Source organism: Eschrichtius robustus, chromosome 8 (assembly GCF_028021215.1).
Source record: "Eschrichtius robustus isolate mEscRob2 chromosome 8, mEscRob2.pri, whole genome shotgun sequence".
Lineage (NCBI taxonomy): Eukaryota > Metazoa > Chordata > Mammalia > Artiodactyla > Eschrichtiidae > Eschrichtius > Eschrichtius robustus.
In genome coordinates this window covers 22,488,285-22,514,521 of record NC_090831.1, presented here as the reverse complement: position 1 = coordinate 22,514,521, position 26,237 = coordinate 22,488,285, and the positions used below count along the sequence as shown (strand labels likewise).

The 26,237-nt window shown below is 37.9% G+C and overlaps 1 protein-coding gene and 1 pseudogene across 3 annotated transcripts in view; both read left to right on the top strand.

Annotated features, from left to right (window-relative positions):
• MAGI2 (membrane associated guanylate kinase, WW and PDZ domain containing 2) overlaps nucleotides 1-26,237 on the top strand; it is a 1,349,206-nt gene that overhangs the window by 748,695 nt on the left and 574,274 nt on the right. The window lies entirely within an intron of this gene.
• Nucleotides 3,409-4,794, top strand: LOC137768696 (splicing factor 3A subunit 3 pseudogene; annotated as a pseudogene).

The window sequence follows — 26,237 nt, the reverse complement described above, 5'->3', positions numbered from 1 at the left end:
CAGATGAATGGATAAAGAAGACTTGGTACATATGTACAATGGAATATAACTCAGCCATTAAAAAGAATGAAATAATGCCAACTGCAACAACATGGGTGGACCTGGAGATTATCAAACTAAGTGAAGTAAATCAGACAGAGAAAGACAAATATCATATGATCTCACTTATATGCAGAATCTATAAAAAAAATGATACAAACAAACTTACTTACAAAACAGAAACAGACACACAGACTTAGAAAATTAACTTATGGTTACCAGCAGGGAAGGGTTAGGGGGAGGGATAGATTGGGAGTTTGGGATTGACATGTACACACTGCTATATTTAAAATAGATAACTAATAAGGACCTACTGTATAGCACAGGGAACTCTGTTCAATACTGTGTAATAACCTAAATGGGAAAGGAATTTGAAGAAGAATAGATACATGCATATGTATAACTGAATCACTCTGCTCTACACCTGAAACTAACACAACATTATTAATCAACTATACTCCTATGTTAAATAAAATTTTAAAAAAAGAAAATGGAAAAAATAAATTTAAAACGTTAATGGATTTGGAAAAGAAAAGAAAGAAGCATTGGCAAGGATGTGGCCATGCTCATCCTTGCTCTGTTGGTGGGAATTGTAGCCACTATAGAAAATAGTATGGAGTTTCCTCAGAAGATTAAAAATAAAATTACCATATGATCCAACAATTCTAATTCTGGGTATTTTTCAGAGAAGAACAGAAACATTAACTTGAAAAGATATCTGCACCTCCGTATTCCTTGCACCATATTTACAATAGCCAGAATATATGGAAGCAACCTAAGTATCAATTGATGGAAGAATGGATAAAGAAATTGAAATACACACACACACACACACACACATGCACACACACAGAGGAATATTATTCAGTCATAAAAAAAATAATGAAATCTTGGCCATTCACAACAACATGGATGAAACTTGAGGGCATTATGCTAAGTGAAGTAAGTCAGACAGACAAAGAAAAATATCGTATGAACTCTCTTATATGTATAACCTAAAAAAAAATTTTTTTTAACAAAACCAAACAAACAAAAACCAGACAAGCTTATAGACACAGAGAACAGCTTGGTAGTTGCCAGAGGCAAGGGTTGCTGGTGGGAAAAATGGGTGAAGTCAAAAGGTAAAAAAAATTAATACAGTGAGCAATAATTACTTCTGGAAGGCAGGGATTGAGGGAAGGAAAGAGAGAACAAAGGTTTATTGACTTAATCAAATTCTGTTGTGATCATCTTTTTATATGTCTTTCCAACTGGGCTTTAAGCCCTTTGCTTCAGGGAGAATTTCTTATTTATATTTATAGGCCTAAAACCCACAGTAGCTGGCACACAGTAATCAATAAATTGCCTTGGAAGGTGGGGAAAAAAGAGTTAATCAGCAAAATATATAAGGAATTCCTACAACTCAAGAGAAACAAAAAGCAAAAAACTAATACACTAATTTTTAAATGGGTTAAGGACTTAAATAGGCATTTCTCCAAAGAAAACATACAAATGGCCAACAGGTATATGAAAAAATGCTAAATGTCACTAATCAGCAGGGCTATGCTTAACTACTAATGAATGGACTACATGATGCCGTGTTCATACACAGGACATTTTTTTTTTTAACATCTTTATTGGAGTATAATTGCTTTACAATGGTGTGTTAGTTTCTGCTGTATAACAAAGTGAATCAGCCGTATGTATACATATATCCCTATATCCCCTCCCTCTTGCGTCTCCCTCCCACCCTCCCTATCCCACCCCTCTAGGTGGTCACAAAGCACCGAGCCAAGCTGATCTCCCTGTGCTATAGGGCTGCTTCCCACTAGCTATCTATTTTACGTTTGGTAATGTATATATGTCCATGCCACTCTCTCACTTCGTCCCAGCTTACCCTTCCCACTCCCCGTGTTCTCAAGTCCATTCTCTATGTCTGCATCTTTATTCCTGTCCTGCCCCTAGGTTCTTCAAACCCATCTTTTTTTTTTTTTTAGATACCATATATATGTGTTAGCATATGGTGTTTGTTTTTCTCTTTCTGACTTACTTCACTCTGTATGACAGACTCTAGGTCCATCCACCTCGCTGCAAATAACTCAATTTTGTTTCTTTTTTATGGCTGAGTAATATTCCATTGTATATATGTGCCACATCTTCTTTATCCATTCATCTGTCGATGGACATTTAGGTTGCTTCCATGTCCTGGCTATTGTAAACAGTGCTGCAGTGAACACTTTGGTACATGACTCTTCTTGAATTATGGTTTTCTCAGGGCATATGCCCAGTAGTGGGATTGCTGGGTCGTATGGTAGTTCTATTTGTAGTTTTTTAAGGAACGTCCATACTGTTCTCCATAGTGGCTGTATCAATTTACATTCCCACCAACAGTGCAAGAGGGTTCCCTTTTCTCCACACCCTCTCCAGCATTTATTGTTTGTAGATTTTTTGATGATGGCCATTCTGACCGGTGTGAGGTTATACCTCACTGCAGTTTTGATTTGCATTTCTCTAATGATTAGTGATGTTGACTATCCTTTCATGTGTTTGTTGGCAGTCTGTAGATCTTCTTTGGAGAAAATGTCTATTTAGGTCTTCTGCCCATTTTTGGATTGGGTTGTTTGTTTTTGTGATATTGAGCTGTGTGAGCTGCTTGTATATTTTGGAGACTAATTCTTTGTCAGTTGCTTCGTTTGCAAATATTTTCTCCCATTCTGAGGGTTGTCTTTTCATCTTGTTTATGGTTTCCTTTGCTGTTCAAAAGCTTTTAAGTTTCATTAGGTTCCATTTGTTTATTTTTGTTTTTATTTCCATTTCTCTAGGAGCTGGGTCAAAAAGGATCTTGCCGTCATTTATGTCATAGTGTTCTGCCTATGTCTTCCTCTAAGAGTTTTATAGTGTCTGGCCTTACATTTAGATCTTTAATCCATTTTGAGTTTATTTTTGCATACACAGGACATTTAATACAAATAAATAACTACATTGAGTATCTCTGACTTCTGTCAACTACTAGGACTGCCAGCTTTGAAAACTGGACCCTACAACTGGACCACTGCTACTCGACAGTAGATCACATTCTCAGCTCTCTGTGCTTCTTTAGGTCAGTCACTCCAGTTCAAAATTCTCTGCAAGAGCATCTGATTGACTGACATTAGGTTGCATGACTGCACCATAGCTGCCAGTGTTCAGGGTGATACTTTTTTTCATACTTCTGCAGTGCAAGGTAGGATTCTCCCTTTCGCAATGCTCACACAGTGGTGGATTCCTCAAACAGAGAAATGCTGGACAAACAGTAATGTCCTGCCCACCTCCAGCATTATAGGCAGAGGTACTTGACAAAGGACAAAGGTTTATGTAGGAGGTATGTTCAAAAAGCAATGACGTTGGAAGATGGAGACAATTCTGGAGCAGCAGTGGCGCTATCACGAGGAGAAGGAACGGCTCATGGACGTCATGGCTAAAGAGATGCTCACTAAGAAGTCCACGCTCCGGGACCAGATCAATTCTGACCACCGCACACGGGCCATGCAAGATAGGTATATGGAAGTCAGTGGGAACCTGAGGGATTTGTATGATGATAAGGATGGGTTACGAAAGGAGGAGCTCAATGCCATTTCAGGACCCAATGAATTTGCTGAATTCTATAATAGACTCAAACAAATAAAGGAATTCCACCGGAAGCACCCAAATGAGATCTGTGTGCCAATGTCAGTGGAATTTGAGGAGCTCCTGAAGGCTCGAGAGAATCCAAGTGAAGAGGCACAAAATTTGGTGGAGTTCACAGATGAAGAGGGATATGGTCGTTACCTTGATCTCCATGACTGTTACCTCAAATACATTAACCTGAAGGCCTCTGAGAAGCTGGATTATATCACTTACCTGTCAATCTTCGACCAGTTGTTTGACATTCCTAAAGAAAGGAAGAATGCAGAGTATAAGAGATACCTGGAGATGCTGCTTGAGTACCTTCAGGATTACACAGATAGAGTGAAACCTCTCCAAGATCAGAATGAACTTTTTGGGAAAATTCAGAATGAGTTTGAGAAGAAGTGGGAGAATGGTACTTTTCCTGGATGGCTGAAAGAGACAAGCAGTGCCCTGACCCATGCCGGAGCCCATCTTGACCTCTCTGCATTCTCCTCCTGGGAGGAGTTGGCCTCCCTGTGTCTGGACAGATTGAAATCTGCACTCTTAGCTTTAGGCCTGAAGTGCGGCGGGACCCTAGAAGAGCGAGCCCAGAGGCTATTCAGCACCAAAGGAAAGTCCCTGGAGTCACTCGACACCTCCCTGTTTGCCAAAAATCCCAAGTCAAAGGGCACCAAGTGAGACACTGAGAGGAACAAAGACATTGCTTTCCTAGAAGCCCAGATCTACGAATAGGTAGTAGTGATTCTTGGGGAACAGCGACACCTCACTCATGAAAATGTGCAGCGCAAGCAGGCAAGAACCGGAGAGGAGCGAGAGGAGGAGGAGGAAGAGCAGATCAGCGAGAGCGAAAGTGAAGATGAGGAGAACGAGATCATTTATAACCCCAAAAACCTGCCCCTCGGCTGGGATGGCAAACCCATTCCTTACTGGTTGTATAAGCTTCATGGCCTGAATATCAACTATAACTGTGAGATCTGTGGAAACTACACCTACCGGGGTCCCAAGGCCTTCCAGCGGCACTTTGCTGAATGGCACCATGCTCATGGCATGAGGTGTTTGGGCATCCCAAACACTGCCCACTTTGCTAACGTGACACAGATTGAAGACGCCGTCTCCTGTCTTCACTGAGGCATGCGGGATCTTTAGTTGCAGAATTCGAACTCTTAGTTGAGGCATGTGGGATCTAGTTCCCTGACCAAAGATCGAACCTGGGCCCCCAGCATTGGGAGCGTGGAGTCTTAGCCACTGGACCACCAGGGACGTCCCCCAGCACCACTTACTGAAGGGAGTGTCCTTTCCCCACTGTATATTCTTGCCTCCTTTGTCATAAGTTAATTGACCATAAGTGTGTGGGTTTATTTTGGGCTCTCTATTCTGTTCCATTGATCTGGGTGTCTGTTTTTGTGCCACTACCATACTGTTTTGATTGCTGTAGCTTTGTAGTATAGTCGGAAATCAGGGAGTGTGATACCTCTAGCACTATTTTTATTTCTCAAGATTGCTTTGGTTAGTCAAGAACTTTCTTCTTTTTGTTCTTTATTCTTTCTAATACAGGCATTTAGAACTCAATATCATTCTGTTAGGAATCTATTGGAAATATCCATTATTGATATGTTATATTTAGAACTTTGTTTATTAAAGAGGTTGTTTCTGAGTTTAAAAAAAAAAAAAAAAAAAGCAATGACGTTTGGGTTATTATTGTTAATATAATTCCATTAGTATCTAGGGACTTGCCAGACCTTAGAAAATTTGTGCTACATTTACAAATATGTATAAAGGATGGGTAAGGGAGTAAAAGTTTAAAATTAGAAATGGTGAAATCTTTTTTTGATAGAAGAAACAGGCCACATATTTGAAAACAGTTGCAAAGAAAGCAGAAAATGTCAAGGAAATAATGGGAGGGGTATGTTAAGTAGAGAATACAAGGGCATGTAAACTACAAGACAAGGGGAAATTTTATAGAGCAGTCATTTTAACTATATTTTAAAACTTTATTGATGCCATAAAATCCAAACACTATAAACTTGGATACTTTGTTAAAAGTAGGCCATCACATACAAAGATAAATTGAACTTGGATGTAAAAGAAAAATCAGAGGTAAACTAGTGTAACATTTTAGAGAATGTTTGCACCAATGACATTTTAGAAAATATTTCAAAACTAGCATGCAATGAAAAACATTTAAGAGAAAATAGTGCAGACATGGGAATATTTTATATATATATGAAATACTATATATCAACTCTGTCTCTCTCTTTGTCTCTGCTTCTGTCTCTCTGTCTCTCTTGCTCTCTCTCTCTCTGTCTCTTTCACCCTCTCCCTCTTTTCCTGGTTCAATTCTATGCTTATAATCTTTGCCCATTCTGTATTACTCACCTTTGCTTACACTTATTGCTCTGCCTGGACTCACGAAGTTGTTTAGTCTTAATTCTTTTTCTTCTCAGTCTACACATACACCAATTAACTTGCCTTCTCTTAAATCTGTAGCCCCAACTCAGACCTAGTACCTGGGTCTAAACCTATATACAGCCTCTATCTGTATTGTCCTTCAAAAAGACATAAACTAAAATTCTCCTAAATTGGGCACACAACCATCTCCTCAAAATTTCTCTCCCTCCTGTAGTCCCAATATCAGTAAATATCATAGCTATTAACTCAGTTGCTCAAGTCAAAAACCAAGGAGCCATCCTGATTCCCCACAGTATTCAGATAATCATCAGATTCTTCCAATTCTAACCCCAAAACAACATCTTCTTAATGTGTCCCCTCTGGTCTATTCCCAATGTCCCTGCCACTGTTCATATTCTCACCATCTCAGAGAACAGCAAATGTGTTCTTACCGGTTTTTCTTTCTTGGTGCTAGAGTAATCTAGTACCCACATCAAATCATGTTACTTCTCTGCTCAAATAGCTCCCACCAGCTTCTCCATGAAATTCTTTTTATGGCATGGAATATGGCCCCTCTCACTACTGGCAGTCTCATTCTCCTCCACAAAGTCCTTGAAGTTGCCCTAAAATATTTCATTCGTACACGCCAACATGCCTTTTTGCTTGGACTTCCCTCTGCTGTTCTCTAGGGTCTACCAGGTGAAATTCTGTTCCTCTCCAAACAGACTTCAGTATGTTTTGTGCTAGGTGCCCCCTTGTAGTCCTCGTCATAGTAATCATAGAAATATAATATTGTGGTTGTTAGTTTTTTGTCTCTTTACTAGACTTTTAAACCCCTAGTACTGTTAATAGGATATAACTAGGTATTGTGAATCTTGCTACACAGAATGGTTAGATTAAGGAATGTTTTACTATGTCATTTTATATGTTAACCGGTGTTAGGGCCATTAATCTCTGTAAAGGATCATGTTTCAGTGTTCATACCTCAGTGAATAACTAACCATCCATTTGCCTACATTAGAATGCTAAGAGTCACTCATGACATATCCTTGTCCCTCACTTCCATATCCATTCTATCACCAAGGCATCAGCATTACCTTTTTGTGTGTGTGTTAGTTTCTGCTTTATAATAAAGTGAATCAGCTATACATATGCATATATCCCCATATCTCCTCCCTCTTGCATCTCCCTCCCTTAATTACTTTTTAAACATTGTTTGGATCCTTCCATTTCTCCTCAGTTCTACCATTACTATCAACCTAGTCTAAGATACATTATTTCTTCCTGGATTTCTGCAATAAGTCTCCTAAATAGCTTATTTACAGATAGTCTGGACTTTCTCACTCCAGTTTTCACATTGCATCCAGAGTTGTCTTTTCAAAATGCAAAGCTAGCTCCTCTTCTCTTCCACTGTCACTCTCTCCCCACTACCACACGCACACGCGCACACACAAAACCATGGATCCATGGCTTGGCTTTGCTCTTGAGAATAAGGAGAATAAGGAATAGGAGACTATCTGATTTTCCATCACTGGAAGTATAGATACATAAAACGTGATGGGGACACATGAAGTATTATGTAACATTTAGAAGCAGCAGATTATATGTACTCCTAATAACATGAATGGTTCTTAAGAACATGGTTCCAAATAGAAAAAATAAGAAGCTAAACAAGTTCTATAGCACAATGCCATTTACATGAATATAAATGTATTCATACAAAACAAAAATTAGTATCAGCAAAGATATATTCAAACACAAAGGTATGTTTCTTATACTTCCTGCTCCTATTCCCTGCATCATTTTTCTCCTTAGCACTTAACATCTAACCAATTTATGTTTTACTTACTTATATCATTATTTCTCTGTCTTCCTTATCATAAATGTAAACTCCATAAGGGATTTAAATCTATTTGGTTCACTGCTATCTTCCCAATTCCTAGAGTGGTGTATGGCACACAGAAGGTGCTTGATAAATATTTAGTCTAATGAATGAATTTTCATTCAGTATATTAGAATATTTGTCTTTGGTGATATGTGGGATAATGGGATTCAGTGTAAGGATAAAAGGCAATCAGTAAATCAATCAATGAAACAAACCAACAATAAAGGGAGACCAAAATCCTTGGAATGATCTCCAAACCTTTCAGGTTCTAGTTTGTACCCATCCCTAGACCATCATCGTCTCTTCCAGTGCTCTCCCTGCCCATCAGTATATCACAGCCACCTGTCCCAGTTCTCGAAATGTGCCATGTTTCCTGACACTTCAGGATCATCATGCCTTTTGTTCTGTTTGTCTAAAGAACTTTTCCTACCCATACTCCCCTCTCCCCAATAGTTATTGGCCTAGTTAAATCCTATTCATCCTTTAGACACCAGCTCAAGGGCCACTTCTTCAAGAAATCTTTCCTGACTCCTTTAGTCTATAATGCTGCCATGGAAATCCTGTAATCAGTACTATTCTTTCTGGATATCTAGATAGGTAGGTAGGTAGGTAGGTAGGTAGGTAGGTAGATAGATAGATAGATAGATAGATAGATAGATAGATAGATAGATAGATAATTATGCATTCAATTTGATATTATTTCATTAGTACCAATCTACCCCACTAATCTATAACCTCCACAAGGTCAGGGATTATTTATGTTTTTGATCATTGTTGTATTTCTGGTGCTTAACACACTACCTGGCATACAGTAGGTATTCAACAAATATTAGTTATTTGAATGAATGAGTCTCTTTTTATATATTTCTTTGTAGCCTTTAAGAAAATAGAAATGTTATCTGCCAGAATTTCCCTAAATCAAGAAAGCTTCACTCTTTGACTTTTTTTAGTCCATTTTAAGGTCACTCTTCTTACAAAATGGCCTTCATATCTATCTCATTGTCTCATCAGAAATGACATTAAGGTCACCAGCCTAGATAAGATTTCCCCAGAATAGTTATTTAATGGAGCTAGGAGGCAACAAGCTCATTTTTTAACTTAAGAGGAACTGATATTAGAGCATCTCCTGTCGTTACTTGTTCCTTTTAGGAAAACATTTAAGTTAATTATGTACAAGAAAATTAATATTTCTTTTGCCTTTGAGCCAGCGCTTATGCCTTGTTTAGCTCAAAGTTTTGTAAAAGATTTAGTACTTTTCATTATCAGCTTTCTTGGCAGTCCTCAGTGTTTCTGTCACTTTAATTGGAAAAAATACAGGAGGTCTTTGATGACTGAAAGAATGAGCCCCTACACCTAGCAGTCAGTGCCTGGGATTGCTTACTGTGAAAGGAGCTGGCTTTCAAAGTCAGGGAGCTGAAGCTTTGATCAGATTACTCTTAAAATCACCATTAACTTTTCCCCGTATTATAAGTCTTGTTTAATCAATTAATTGCAACTCCTTTTCTAAAGCTGAAAGCAAAGAATAAATGATGAACAAAATCTATGTGATAATGAGGTTCCTTTTTAAAATGATGTTCCTAACCTATATGTAGATTTAATTTTTACTAATCATGTATTTGATAGAAAAGGTTTATCTATCTAAATGATCAAAATAAGCAGAACAAAAAAATTTATGGGGAGATATTTTTCCCTGATTCACAAAATCATAGACCTGGTTCTTTGCTAATGTGTCCCATCTCACATATGTCACTTTGCTGGCACTTCTCATCCCCCTCCTTTGTTTTATGCTTGTGAAAATGCTCTTAGATTTAAACAAAAATGCCCTTAGATAAAAGGAACAAAGTGTTTCCACTCAGTTTTGAGTGTGAAGACTAAATCGAATGTTCACAAAGGCTTGGCTTCAAAGTATCCAAAACAAGATATCTTCTAAAAGGAGAGAAATGTATTTAACTTTCTGGGAATTATAATACATGGAGAGGAGGGGCTGAGAGAAGAAAAGAGTTGTATTTTCCAGAGTTTGGATTATAAAAGCTGAAATATAGTAGAGTTACCTTTCAAATCCTTAAAACAGTTGGGTAGTTTTAATCATAACAAGGAGAAGGCAGCTTTTGTGCCTATTATACTATGTGTGGACGGGAACAAGCCTAAATGATACACAAATGATCCGAAGTTAATATTTTCTGCTTGTATTAATTATTTTTTTACTCTAATGTACACCCTTCAAAGTCTGATACTCTTTCTCATAGGTTACATTGTGAAGTGTAAAGACTTGGATTTCTTTGCTTTGAAAAAGGAAAGTTTGGGAAAGAAATTTTCTAGGGGGATATCACTGCCCAAAACATTCAACCATTAAAATTTTAAAAAATTGAAATACTTTAGCCTCCAGTAGGGATGCAAAATTTGAATGCCTTTTAAAGATGCTCATAAATACTGAAAGAAAACAGGATTTTTGCAGTATCTCAGAGTAATCAACCAAATTTCCTGAGATAAGGTAGACAGGATTTCTAAGACCTTTTAATAAAACATATTACATCCTGGTTCTCAGCAGGTGAATTTTAGAAAGAATGCCAAGAATATTCTTGTGAAAATAGTTTATTATGAATGATTGCCAAATAACCCACATTTTCAAATCTTTGGGACCATTGAGAGGAATATTTAGTTTATTGAAATACGTATTAGCTTTACTCTACAACATCAGAGGGATAAATCAGATCCAAAAATTAAACTTGCATCTCTCTGTAAAGTATTGCCAGATAAATATCTTTTACTTTATTTTTATTTTGACAAAGTAATACATGAACATATTGTAAAAGTCAAGTAACACAAAAAGACTGATATTTGATAACAAGAGTGCCCTATTATACTTGTCACCAACCCACATTATCCTTCAAGGCAATCGCTTTCAACTTGTGTAGTAATTCAATCTGATATGTGATTACATATTTAAAAATTATATTATCCTTATACTGCTATGTGTTGTTTTATCAATTTTAGAAATTAGATTTTGATTCCTAGTCTAGTATATGAATTTTAACCTTCTTTTCCATATACACACTCCATGCCTCCCTCTTCCCCTTATGGGTAATTACAGTTTCTCATTAAATTCACCCATGATTTATTTTATTATGATTGTGAAATTATTATTCACTCCTGAGAAAAATGGTATACTATGATTTTATATATGTCTTTTTCCCATGAATTAATAATTTCTTCATTTGCTTAATTTTCTAATTAAGTATTACTAAATTTCCTGAACGCACCAGTAACTTTACAAAATGCTGGTGGATACTATTGTCAACACAAACACATAGGGTAATTCGTAATTCGTAAGTTCCTTTTCCCCCTTCTTGCTTCAATCTGTTGATCATTTTTTGTATGGCATTATGTTTTTATTTAATGGATATAGCATCTATATTGGAAGACATTTACTTCTATTTCCAGAACAGTCTCTGCTTTCTCCAGTTTCTACCTTTCTGTTTCTTTTGGTCTCTGGATGTTGGAAGTTTCTACAGAGGTCAAATGATTCTTGGCCGTGCGTATTCCAGTACGAGGCAGTGAGATGTAGCTTAGAGGTCATACTCCTCTCCATGCTGGGGAAGCGGGCTGTAGACTGGTGGGCTTCATTCAGAGGGACCGGCCCGCAGCCTTGTGTTCCTCAGGGAGAAAGGAAGCATCACCAAACGTCGGTGATAGTAGGTCTTTCCCTAGGGCCATTCAGTGTCTCCAGAGAAGAGTATTCTAGTCTCCTGCCTGGGGTACATGCCTAGTGTCTGTATTCTGGGAGCAGAATAAGGGAAAGGAGCTGACAAGTCCAGAGTTTCAGTGAGCAAACTTCTGTTTAACTGTCCTGTTTTCAGCTTTGCACTTCAGCCCAGGTACCTTCAGGGGATCCACAGCGTGAACTGACTGATCCTCTTTAGCCACTCTCCAAAGGCTCTAGATTTCTGTTTCTTATTTCTGCTAAGGTTAGTTAACTCTCCTCCATCTAAACTTTTTCATCTAAAACTCTGCTGTCATCGATCTACTATTCTCTCTTTTCCTATTCTTTTTCGCTTTCTTTATCCCTCTGTTATCATTTTAGTAAGTCTTTGGAGATCGGAGAGGGGATAAACTCAATTCTCCATGTATTTAGGTAAATTTAAAAGATTGTTGACAGACTCTAGGCCCATCCACCTCACTACAAATAACTCAATTTCGTTTCTTTTTATGGCTGAGTAACATACAGAGTGAAGTAAGTCAGAAAGAGAAAAACAAATACCTTATGCTAACACTTATATATGGAATCTAAAAAAAAAAATGGTCATGAGGAACCTAGGGGCAGGACGGGAATAAAGATGCAGACCTACTAGAGAATGGACTTGAGGATATGGGGAGGGGGAAGGGTAAGCTGGGACAAAGTGAGAGAGTGGCATGGACATATATACACTACCAAATGTAAAATAGATAGCTAGTGGGAAGCAGCCGCAAGCACAGGAAGATCAGCTCGGTGCTTTGTGTCCACCTAGAGGGGTGGGATAGGGAGGGTGGGAGGGAGGGAGATGCAAGAAGGAAGAGATATGGGGATATATGTATATGTATAGCTGATTCACTTTGTTATAAAGCAGAAACTAACACACCATTGTAAAGCAATTATACTCCAATAAAGATGTTTAAAAAAAAAAAGATTGTTGAGATAATAACATTTTTGAAGTAGTTGCCCTGATATTTACAAAAAGATATCCTATTTCATTGGTCTTTAACAAGAAGAACCAAGGCCAGTTTTAAAAGATCAACTAACTCCTTGGTATTGAGAAGTTAGGATAGAATGTTGGGCATGTAAACATTCTGCTTAAAGGATTCTGATTCATCCCTCAAGTTCTGTGGATAATTCTGTGTTCTGTGCAGGAAGAGGCACAAGTTCAAAGTTCATATGAAAGGGTTTCTCTGGGAAATGCAGGGCTCGGAGAGAAAATGCCCTGTGACATCCCCAGACAGGAAGAGCAAACAGGAAAGTGAAGTCTTATCCTCCTTCAGTGTTTCACTGGGGAAGTACTCCAGATACCAAATTAGGGGAGAACCTGAGACCTGGACACAGGAATTACTTGAAGCCAAACAGGGTGTACTGCAATATTCATTCCAAATCTAGAGGCTCCAGGTAACTACCTCTGACTTTACAGATAACTGTTTTTGTTCACTGGAAGAGTAGAGTAAAAGAAATATTACATTGTTTTGGTGGCATTTAAGTATTAAAAATCATGATTTCTGACTTTATAAAAATCTTGTGTTCAGACTTTATTTTATTCTTTCTGGATTTTCTTAGCTCCTGCACTCCAGATATTTGTCATAGAGACTGAGGAGAGGGATGAGATATTAATTACTTGAATGGATTAGGGAAGTTCTGGTTTACTTCACACCTAGATTGCAAATGTTTTTTTAATGCAGGTTTTTTTTTAATGATGCTTTCCCCTTAGAGACTAGTTTGCCTGACATTAATATTATTAATATTTATGCAGGTATTGAAATAGTTTTAATGAACATGAAAATGTGTCCTCAAAGTATACCAGAGTAGAAATGGATAATGAAAAGGTAGGGAACCAGATTTTATATAAATCGGAAAAAAATATTTATGACAGCCTTCATTTCCAAAAATTGATTTTTACTAGAATAGATTTTAGTGGTGTTCAAAGTCATATCCCAGAGGTGCATGCAACACTAATACTTAAGTATTTTTAGCTCCCTTTTTAACTGTTGTATATAAGGTTGGTATTCATTTAATTATACCAAATCTATATTTTCAGCCCTCATCTCTCCTAAATGCCAGACTTATGAATCCAGTGCTTTCCTGATATCTCCATTTGGATATCCCATAAGAATTAAACTCAGTGTATTTGAAAATCTCATCATCTTCTTCCAAACTTCTACTGGGATACGTACCTGTCCCTGTGAATGGCACCTAGTTTCCCAAGCCAAAAACATTTTTATCAACTTTGACTTTACTTCTCCTTTACTCCAAATAACCAAAAACTATGTATTAGCAGTTTTACTTCCTAAATAATTCTTCAAATATGACCCCTTTTACAATCTCACTTCGCAATGGATTGCCTAATTTAGGTGATCAGAATCTTTATCCAAATCTAAAGCAATACCTCCCACCTGGCTTCCCTTCTTCCAGACTTGCCACTTTCTAATTCATTCTCCACACTGTAACCAGAGTGATCTTCCTCTAGTACCAATCCAGTCATTTTAGTGCCTGGCTTCAAAATCCTTAAGGGCTCCTCCTACCCTTCAGAATGACGTTCAAACTCCTTAATAAAGGTTATTAGGCCCAGCTATTCTCTGTAGTGTCATGACCTCTCCTCCACCACTTCTTCAGACACTGAGTTTTGTTTTGTTTTGGTTTTTTTAACATCTTTATTGGAGTATAATTGCTTTACAATGGTGTGTTAGTTTCTGCTGTGTAACAAAGTGAATCAGCTATACATATACATATATCCCCATATCTCCTCCCTCTGGCGTCTCCCTCCCACCCTCCCTATCCCACCCCTCTAGGTGGTCACAAAGCACCAAGCTGATCTCCCTGTGCTATGCAGCTACTTCCCACTAGCTATCTATTTTACATTTGGTAGTGTGTATATGTCCATGCCACTCTCTCACTTCGTCCCAGCTTACCCTACCCCTCCCCGTGTCCTCAAGTCCATTCTCTATGGCTGCGTCTTTATTCCTGTACTGTCCCTACGTTCTTCAAACCCTTTTTTGTTTTTTTTTAGATTCCATATATATGTGTTAGCATGTGGTATTTGTTTTTCTCTTTCTGACTTACTTCACTCTGTATGACAGTCTCTAAGTCCATCCACCTCACTACAAATAACTCAATTTCGTTTCTTTTTATGGCTGAGTAATATTCCATTGTATATATGTGCCATATCTTCTTTATCCATTCATCTGTTGATGGACACTTAGGTTGTTTCCATGTCCTGGCTATTGTAAATAGAGCTGCAGTGAACATTGTGATACATGACTCTTTTTGAATTATCGTTTTCTCAGGGTATATGCCCAGTAGTGGGATTGCTGGGTCGTATGGTACTTCTATTTTTAGTTTTTTAAGGAACGTCCATACTGTTCTCCAATGTGTCAATTTACATTCCCACCAACAGTGCAAGAGGGTTCCCTTTTCTCCACACCCTCTCCAGCATTTATTGTTTGTAGATTTTCTGATGATGGCCATTCTGACCGGTGTGAGGGAATATCTCATTGTAGCCACTGAGTTTTTATCCACCGTATTTTCCCAAATGGGCCATACCCTCTCATAACTCAGTTTCCTTTCTGCCTGTACTCCTCTCATACAATCACTTCTTTGCCACCTTCTTTTACCAGATTAACTCTTTCTGTCTTTCAGGACTCCACTTGTAGGCTACTTCTCCAGGCAGCTTTCCCCAAATCTCAAATATACTCTCAGAGCTCCCTATCCTAAACTGCTCTCATTGCAAGTCTTTATTTCCATGGCCACTAGACTATACAATTTTTGAAGGCATATAGTTTATTTATTTGCCACAATATTCCTAGAGTTTAGCATACCTTACTCGTAAAACACATTCAGTAAATATATTTTAAATTAGTGCATGAGCCAATTTATTTAATGTTGAACCATTCTTCTTTGAAGACAATCCCAGGAAGACAGTTAAATTCAAAATAATTCAGTATTTAGAAGTGGTCATTGGAATACACTTTTTACATTGTAGTCTATGTCAGTTAATAAAGCGATTAAAAAATGAAGAAATGTCATATACCTATTTTTCTTTGGTTGTTAAATAGACTTAAGCAAATTAATGATTCTTTATGGGGGAGAAAAGCAGGGTGTCAGATGTCATGAAGATTCTAGGAATACTGGATTGGAGATTTCAGAAGAAACCTTGTAAAGATATGTTCAAGCAAAACCAAAATAGCCTGATATTTTAAAAGCCTTGTTCCGAAATCCATGCTGCAATAAATGTCAACTTAACCATTAAAGGACCAAGTTATCCAAGGTCAGTTTCATTTACAGTTAAATGAAGATGAGAAATATGAGGACAGTTTGTTCATCTCAAGAGTCTACCTAAATTTAAAGTGTTGAATGATGTGTGAATGATCTTTACTTTTCCCTTTATTTCTCTATTTCTTGTATCACTGCCTGGGTTCTTTGATTGAAATCCAATGGGTTAAGAAAACTATGAGTTTTTAGCTTTCTGCATGGGGGAGTTGAACTGGTTTGCTACGTAGTGCCTATGACTCTATTTCAAGTGAGTCAGAACTCAGTAGCATTGTGCTCCAAATTTTCTAAAATGGTAATGAAACTCCCAGAGGAATTCACTTAATTTAGCTCTTTTATGTAAAATTTCATTACAAAAATCTGTTAGATTATCAGTAATCTTAGAACATATCATAATATTAAATAAAAATAGCAGAATGTGTGCTTCTTAAATTGGAGTATGCCCAGGAATTACTCAGTGCTACCAAATAAATTTATTGTGCCTTGTATAACTAACGAAAGTCAGATTCTCTTTCCTATCAGCATATTTGTCAGGTTTGTCTCTTTGGTTAGCCCCTCCTCTACCAACAACTCAGGGGCAATTCCTACTTAAAGAATTTTCTCTCAGACTTTTGTTGCATCCTAAAATAGGCGTTTCTCTAATGTGGCAGTGCTCCAACTTTTTTTTCACTTCTACACACGGGAAAGGTATATTCACATGTGCACCACACATGGACACACCCAGATTTCTGCCTGCAACATAGATTAAAACACGCTCTGTACAGTTCCCTGAGGGCTAGCTTATACTCCACCCTGACTCCCTGTTAAGTGATCGACTCATCCATGTATTTGTTGTGACAGTTCAGCTGAGAACTCTTACATTATTGGATACTGGCTCAAGATCAGGATTTCTTGATGACATCTGGCTGACAATCAGGGCTCTGGAAGTAATTGGCAAACAAGCAAAATGATGCTGGTTTATTATTCATCTTCAATAGACTGTTCTGATAACTTTCTAAAGGCGTGTTAGAAATCACCTGCAATATGACTTTAAAACTTAAAGCAGTTAGGAGTCAAAACTAATAATACCAAGAGCTAACTCTAAAAACTTCTTTTGCTCTGTTCCCATAGTATTTAGTCCACATCCTTGAAACAACCTCACATTGTATGAGTCTGTTTTATCCTTCAGAATGGAAGATCATGGAACCAGAGAACTAATGTCAGTCTTGTCTGGTCATCATCTACTACTGAGTTGGCAGCCAGTACCTAAATGAAAGGAGCATTTTATTCCCAGGGCTCCATTCCTTTTCACTAAAACCTTAACTCACTGCTGTAATATCTTCCCAGTTTCTTCATTCCTTCCTTTCTCTTTCTTTTCCTTCCTTCATTCATAATACAGATATTTTTTAAGCATTCGTTCTTCTCTAGGAAATGAAGATACAAGAGTGAACTCGACAAAGTCCCTATCCTTATGGAGCTTATTTCCCAATAGGAAAAATTATTCGCTTGATCCTGACTCAGGCATATTTGTTTTGATCACTATCCATAATCCTAAAAAGGAGAACTGCATTACGAAGACACTTTGGGGTTATAATTCTTCTGGATTTAAAGAGTCCTAGGAACAAATAACCTCTCTGACCCATCACTTTACTCAAGAATATCTTAGTGTTTCTAACCTCATGTGCTCCCATGTGAAAGCCTACTGACATATTCAGGACACACAAGATATCCTCTGTTTCCCAAGATTCTTCTTTTCCCTAATCCTTCGTCAATCTTTGAGTACCTCATCACAGATCCTTCTATTTCTATTTCTTATTCTCCAATAGACTTTCAGTGCTTTATAGTGAGTAAAAATGAAAATAATTCCCATTACACTAACTGATTGTGCTAAAATATATAGAACTGAGTGCCTAATTTTCTTTTGAGGAAAACAGCATAGAATTCAAATGAGTCTCTATATTCTAGGTCAAACTCACATTTGATATAATCTCTCTGAAACCTGTTCTTTAGCAGCTTAGGTAGCAGAGTGCAAAACATGAAGCTCTACTTTTTAAAAGCAGTAATTAAACTTCTTAAATGAGAACGTAAACAGAAATCTCAGCATAGATGGTTTAAAAAGAAAGATAATTTCAAAACACAGTACAATTTCTTGAATCTAATTTTATACTGAAATCAAATCACTTTAAATTTAGGCACAGTGAAATATTTGCCTTTCCACAGGTTATATATAGTTTCACATTAAGATAATTTGTTTTTACTCTGACTCCAGCATGGCACCAAATTGGTACAGAAAAAATATGGAAAGTATTGCCCAAATTAAATAGAACAGGATAGCAGAGAGTAGGAATTAAATTGTAGGATTTGAGGACATTATCTTAAAAATGACAAGCTTATATCTGAGCTTCATGGTTCATCCTACAAACTGATAGGAGAGTCAAGAATTCTTGTGAATACCAAAGAGGAAGATGTATGTGAAGTGGGCTGTATGTAGATTAGAAGAGCGGATATTGACTAAATATATGCAGTCCTATTCATATAGTTAAGCCAGAGCTACTAAACATCCGTGAACATGTTAAAAATACAGATTCTAAGTGTCCACCCACTCAGACCCCTGAATCTGATATGATCTTTGGGGATTGAAATTGGCAATTTATATTATGAACAAGAGCAGCTGTCCTCAACTAAACGTTCAGTACCACAGTTTTAATGCATTTATTCAGAAACTATATTGAATGAAAATAAGAACAAAAGTTCTCAGACCTTGCACAATGTTTACATCACTGTAGGTGTAGAAGTTTGGAAACTATATAATAACTTGAATTTTGGAAAATGTCTTCCACTTACTCCATTGCAAGAATCTTCTATTCTATTTCTCTGATTCTATTCTCTGATCTCAGAGACATCAAGCCCAAAACAATGTCTTCTGAATTCTCCTTCCCATTTACAAGATAAACAAGAGTGGGTCATCTTCAAAAGAAAGCTCATGGAAGAGCTATACACGCACAATATTGATGCCTCCTTATTGGTTACCAGGTTATTCTAGTTCTAAAACAAAAGGCCCAATAGAATTTCCCAGTCACATGTAAGCTCATTCATTTACATGTTATCTACAGTTGTTTTTGTGCTACAATAGGAGAATAACATAGTTATGACAGATGGTATGGTCTTCAAAGCCTAAAGTATTTGCTCCATGGTCCTTAACAGAAAAAGTTTGTTGACCCCTGGTCCCGGTGTTCTAAAATTTCACCATAGGTCTACATATATTACTTTTAAAAATGTATTTGTGCTAGGCCTGCAGTGGATCCTTTCCATTTGAAAAAAAATGCTTTTCATCTTTGGAAAATATTCCTCTTGATTGATATATTTCTTTGCAAATTTCTTTCCTCATGTTTGCTATTCTGTCTGGAACACCTATTAGTCAGATGCAGTCTTCCTGGATTGATCCTCTAAGTCATTCATCTATCCTGTATTTTCTATTACTCTGTTCCTTTGCTGCCTGATATGAGGAATTTCCTTTTTCTTATCATCCAACTCTTCAATTAAATGTCTTTAAATTTTATCTGTCATATATATTTTTTGATTTTCAAGAGTTTTTCTTATTCTCTGATTTTTATTGTTTATAACATCCTTGTCTTGTTATATTTTCCTGACCAATTCTGATATTCTTATCATTGTTCTTTACATTTTATGTATCAGGCTTTTCTGAAAAGAAGGCTCATTCTTCATAGCCTGTTTATGTTTAAGAATGTGGCAATGGAGAAGTTGACTGTGATCTCTGACCACAGTTATAGCTTCATTTTAGGAAGAGTGGGTGGGCAGACAGCCTTAATTTTTCAGGTCCCAGATGCTTCATTTAAGACAGATTTGCCCCTGTCGCAGCTCCTATACTGCATTCCTAATTCTCATCAGAAAGGATTGTTCATTTATTTCTTTGGCTAGGGGCCAAATGGTTGTTAGCGTTTTACCATTAGCTTCATATAACATCCTGATTTCATTTATCCAATTTCTTCTGAATCCCATGCCTCTCTGAGGTTCTGTGGGGCAGAGACTGCACTCTTGCACTGGGTTGCAGCTCTTTCTCAATATATTCTAGTTCATGGCTACATATGACTAATTAGCCATCACTCTATCCAGTCTACCTTCCAGGATTTTAATGAGGTCTCTTGCTCATTTTTTTTTTTTTTTTTTTTACTATTGTAGCTTAAAATTTTTTGTAAACTTTTACAGACTTTTCAATGAGTTTTGTTTCAAGAGGGAGAAGAGATAAACACATGTAATTCAATATATCGGGTCTCTCTTGATATCATGTGAAATCTCTCAAAGTGTTTCCTATATACTTCTTTCATTGCATTCATTTCTTTCTTCTTCGTATTCTATTTATTTATATATATACATTTTATTTCCTCCCTACACCTTAATCTCTTTGGAGAGTAGATGAGTCTAGGTACATAGAGTATCTCTTTGATAATATTTGCTAGGAATCAATTAATGAATATAGAGAAGAAAGTGAGGGGGAGGAGTCTCCTGAAGAAAAGATAGAACCTGCTACTTGTTTAGAGTATTGCAATCTAAGCACCATTCATCTTCACATTTCCCCATAGAGATACAAATTACCCCTAGATCCTAGCAACATCTCTATCATTGGAATACTTCTAGGGAAAGAAGCCTAAATTGAATTGCCCCTAAAGGATATCTCAAGAATTTTATTTTATGTGGTTAATCTATAATGGAATCAGTCACCACAGCTTTTCCTCTTTGGTTATTAAACCAAATACAAAAAGTATTTCCTAGAGGAAAGAGATAAACGGTAAGGTAAGTGGCTTGAATGGTTTTCCTGTGGTATCTAGAGTGATGACCCACATCACTGGCAAAATATATTTGCACTGGTTTCAATTATAAGGAAAACCAGACATGATAAGCAATAGGAACTTCAATTTTTAGGTGAAAGTTAAATATGAAAAAACCTTCCTAATGTCCTGTGATCACCAACAGAGGAAGCTGTGGAATTTATCAAGATGGCCAAAGGTTCTGGAGTTATGCCAGTCACCCTTGATGAGACCCAGGATCATCTCCAGAACTAAATGGTTCTCTTAGAATCCTCCAGACTAGAAGTGACTAAGAAAACAATCTTCTGGGGAGACCTTCAAGATTACAGAGGAGTAAGACGTGGAGATCACCTTCCTCCCCATAAATATATCAGAAATACATGTACATGTGGAACAACTCCTACAGAACACCTACTGAACGCTGGCAGAAGCCCTCAGACTTCCCAAAAGGCAAGAAACTCCCCACATACCTGGGTAGGGCAAAAGGAAAAATAAAAAACAGAGACAAAAGAATAGGGATGGGACCTGCACCTCTGGGATGGAGCTGTGAAGGAGGAAAAGTTTCCACACACTAGGAAGCCCCTTCACTGGAGGAGATGGGGAGTGGCAGGGGCGAAGCTTCGGAGCCACAGAGAGCGCAGCAACAGGGGTGCAGAGGGCAAAGTGGAGAGATTCCTGCACAGAGGATCGGTGCTGACCAGCACTCACCAGCCTGTGAGGCTTGTCTGCTCACCCACTGGGGCAGGCAGGGGCTGGGAGCTGAGGCTCCGGCTTCTTCAGAGGTCAGATCCCAGGGAGAGGACTGGGGTTGGCTGCGTGAACACAGCCTGAAGGGGGCTAGTGCACCACGGCTAGTGGGGAGGGAGTCGAGGAAAAAGTCTGGACCTGCCTAAAAGGCAAGAGACCATTGTTTCGGGGTGCGCGAGGAGAGGGGATTCAGAGCACCGCCTAAACGAGCTCCAGAGACGGGCACGAGCCATGTCTATCAGCGTGGACACCAGTGACGGGCATGAAATGCTAAGGCTGCTGCTGCAGCCACCAAGAAGCCTGTGTGCAAGCACAGGTCACTCTCCACACCTCCCCTCCCGGGAGCCTGTGCAACCCGCCACTGCCAGGGTCCCATGATCCAGAGACAACTTCCCCAGGAGAACACACGGCATGCCTCAGGCTGTTGCAACGTCACGCTGGCCTCTGCCGCTGCAGGCTCGCCCTGCATTGCACACCCCTCCCTTCCCCCGGCCTGAGTGAGCCAGAGCCCCCGAATGGGCTGCGACTTTAATCCCATCCTGTCAGAGCGAAGAACAGGTGCCCACAGGTGACCTACATGCAGAGGCAGGGCCAAATCCAAAGCTGAACCCCAGGAGCTGTTAGAAAAAAGAAGAGAAAGGGAAATTTCTTCCAGCAGCCTCAGGAGCAGTGGATTAAATCTCCACAATCAACTTGATGTACCCTGCATCTGTGGAATACCTGAATAGACAATGGATCCTCCCAAATTGAGGAGGTGGACTTTGGGAGCAACTGTAGACATGGAGTTTGCTTTCTGCATCTAATTTGTTTCTGGTTTTATGTTTATCTTGGTTGAGTATTTAGAGTTTCTTACCATCGGTAGATTTGGTTGCTCTCCTCCTTTTTTTTATATATAGATATATTCTTTTTTCCTTTTTCTCTTTTTGTGAGTGTGTATGTGTATGCTTCTTTGTGTGATTTTGTCTGTATAGTTTTGCTTTTACCATTTATCCTAGGGTTCCTTCTGTCTGTTTGTTTTTTGTGTGTGTTTGTGTGTATAGTTTTTACACTTGTTATCATTGGTAGATTTTGGTTTGGTTGCTCTCTTCTTTCTTTCTTTTATTACTTTTTATTTTTAATAGTTTTAAAAAAAAATTTTATTTGAATAACTTTATTTTATTTATTTTTTTCTTTCTTTCTTTCTTTTTTTCTCCCTTTTCTTCTGAGCCGTGTGGCTGACAGGGTCATGGTGCTCTGGCTGGGTATCAGGCCTGTGCCTCTGAAGTGGGAGAGCCAAAGTCAGGACATCAGTCCACCAAAGACCTCCCGGCTCCACGTAATATCAAACAGTGAAAGCTCTCCCATAGATCTCCATCTCAATGCTAAAACACAGTTCCACTCAACGACCAGAAAGCTACAGTGCTGGACACCCTATGCCAAACAACTAGCAAGACAGGAACACAACCCCACCCACTAGCAGAGAGGCTGCCTAAAATCATAATAAGGTCACAGACACCCCAAAACACACCACCGGACACGGTCCGGCCCACCAGAAAGACAAGATCCAGCCTCATCCACCAGAACACAGGCACTAGTCCCCTCCACCATGACCTACACAACCCACTGAACTAACCTTAGCCACTGGGGGCAGACACCAAAAACAACGGGAACTACAAACCTGCAGCCTGAGAAAAGGAGACCCCAAACACAGTAAGTTAAGCAAAATGAGAAGACAGAGAAACACACAACAGATGAAGGAGCAAGGTAAAAACCCACCAGACCAAACAAATGAGGAAATAGGCGGTCTACCTGAAAAAGAATTCAGAGTAATGATAGCAAAGATGATCCAAAATCTTGGAAATAGAATGGAGAAAATACAATAGAATGGAGAAACGTTTAACAAGGACCTAGAAGAACTGAAGAGCAAACGAACAATGATGAACAACACAATAAATGAAATTAAAAGTTCTCTGGAAGGAATCAATAGCAGAATAACTGAGGCAGAAGAACGGATAAGTGACCTGGAAGATAAAAGAGTGGAAATAACTACCACAGAGCAGAATAAAGAAAAAAGAATGAAAAGAATTGAGGACAGTGTCACAGACCTCGGGGACAACATTAAACACACCAACATTCAAAATATAGGGGTCCCAGAAGAAGAAGAGAAAAAGAAAGGGACTGAAAAAATATTTGAAGACATTAATTTGAAAACTTACCTAATATGGGAAAGTAAGTAGTCAATCAAGTCCAGGAAGCTCAGAAAGACCCATACAGGATAAATCCAAGGAGAAACACGTCAAGACTCATATTAATCAAGCTACCAAAAATTAAATACAAAGAAAAAATACTAAAAGCAGCAAGGGAAAAGCAACAAATAACATACAAGGGAATCCCCATAAGGTTAACAGCTGACCTTTCAGCAGAAATTCTGCAAGCCAGAAGGGAGTGGAAGGACATATTTAAAGTGATGAAAGGGAAAAACCTACAACCAAGATTACTCTACCCAGCAAGGATCTCATTCAGATTCGTCAGAGAAATTAAAACCTTTACAGACAAGCAAAAGCTAAGAGAATTCAGCACCACCAAACCAGCTCTACAACAAATGCTAAAGGAAATTCTCTAAGTGGGAAACACAAGAGAAGAAAAGGACCTACAAAAACAAACCCAAAACAATTAAGAAAATGGTAATAGGAACATACATATCGACAACTATCTTAAATGTAAATGGATTAAATGCTCCAACCAAAAGACATGGACTGGCTGAATAGATACAAAAACAAGACCCGTATATATGCTGTCTACAAGAGACCCACTTCAGACCTAGGGACACATACAGACTGAAAGTGAGGGGATGGAAAAAGATGCAAATGGAAATCAAAAGAAAGCTGGAGTAGCAATTCTCATATCAGACAAAATAGACTTTAAAATAAAGACTATTACAAGAGACAAAGAAGGACACTACATAATGATCAAGGGATCAGTCCAAGAAGAAGATATAACAATTGTAAATATTTATGCACCCAACATAGGAGCACCTCAATACATATGGCAAATGCTAACAGCCATAAAAGGAGAAATTGACAGTAACACAATCACAGTAGGGGACTTTAACACCCCACTGTCACCAATGGACAGAGTATCCAAAATGAAAATAAATAAGGAAACACAAGCTTTAAATGCTATATTAAACAAGATGGACTTAATTGATATTTATAGGACATTCCATCCAAAATCAACACAATACACTTTCCTCTCAAGTGCTCATGGAACATTCTCCTGGATAGATGATATCTTCGATCACAAATCAAGCCTTGGTAAATTTAAGAAAATTGAAATCATATCAAGTATCTTTTCTGATCACAATGCTATGAGACTAGATAGCAATTACAGGAAAAAATCTGTAAAAAAAAATACAAACACATGGAGACTAAACAATATGCTACTAAATAACCAAGAGATCACTGAAGAAATCAAAGAGGAAATCAAAAAATACATAGAAACAAATGAAAATGAAAACACGATGACCCAAAACCTATGGTATGCAGCAAAAGCAGTTCTAAGAGGGAAGTTTATAGCAATACAATTCTACCTCAAGAAACAAGAAACATCTCAAATAAACAACCTAACCATAAATCTAAAGCAATTAGAGAAAGAAGAACAAAAAACCCCACAGTTAGCAGAAGGAAAGAAATCATAAAGATCAGATCAGAAATAAATGAAAAAGAAATGAAGGAAATAATAGCAAACATCTATAAAACTAAAAGCTGGTTCTTTGGGAAGATAAACAAATTGACATACCATTAGCCAGACTCATCAAGAAAAAAAGGGAGAAGACTCAGATCAATAGAATTAGAAATGAAAAAGGAGAAGTAACAACTGACACTGCAGAAATACGAAGGATCATGAAGGATTACTAAAAGCAACTCTATGCCAATAAAATGAACAGCCTGGAAGAAATGGACAAATTCTTAGAAAAGCACAACCTTCCGAGACTGAACCAGGAAGAAATAGAAAGTATAAACAGACCAAGTACAAGCTCTGAAATTGAGACTGTGATTAAAAATCTTCAAACAAACAAAACCCCAGGACCAGATGGCTTCACAGGCAAATTCTATCAAACATTTAGAGAAGAGCTAATACCTATCCTTCTCAAACTCTTCCAAAATATAGCAGAGGGAGGAACACTCCCAAACTAATTCTACGAGGCCACCATCACCCTGATACCAAAACCAGACAAAGATGTCACAAAGAAAGAAAACTACAGGCCAATATCACTGATGAACATAGATGCAAAAATCCTCAACAAAATACTAGCAAACAGAATCCAACAGTACATTAAAAGGATCATACACCATGGTCAAGCAGGGTTTATCCCAGGAATGCAAGGATTCTTCAATATATGCAAATCAATCAATGTGATACACCATATTAACAAACTGAAGGAGAAAAACCATATGATCATCTCGATTGATGCAGAAAAAGCTTTTGACAAAATTCAACACCAATTTGTGATAAAAACCCTCCAGAACGTAGGCATAGAGGGAACTTACCCGAACATAATAAAGGCCATATATGACAAACCCACAGCCAACATTGTTCTCAATGGTGAAAAACTGAAATCGTTTCCTCTAAGAACAGCAGACAAGGTTGTCCACTCTCACCACTGTTATTCAACATATTTTCGGAAGTTTTAGCCACGGCAATCAGAGAAGAAAAAGAAATAAAAGGAATCCAAATCGGAAAAGAAGAAGTAAAGCTATCA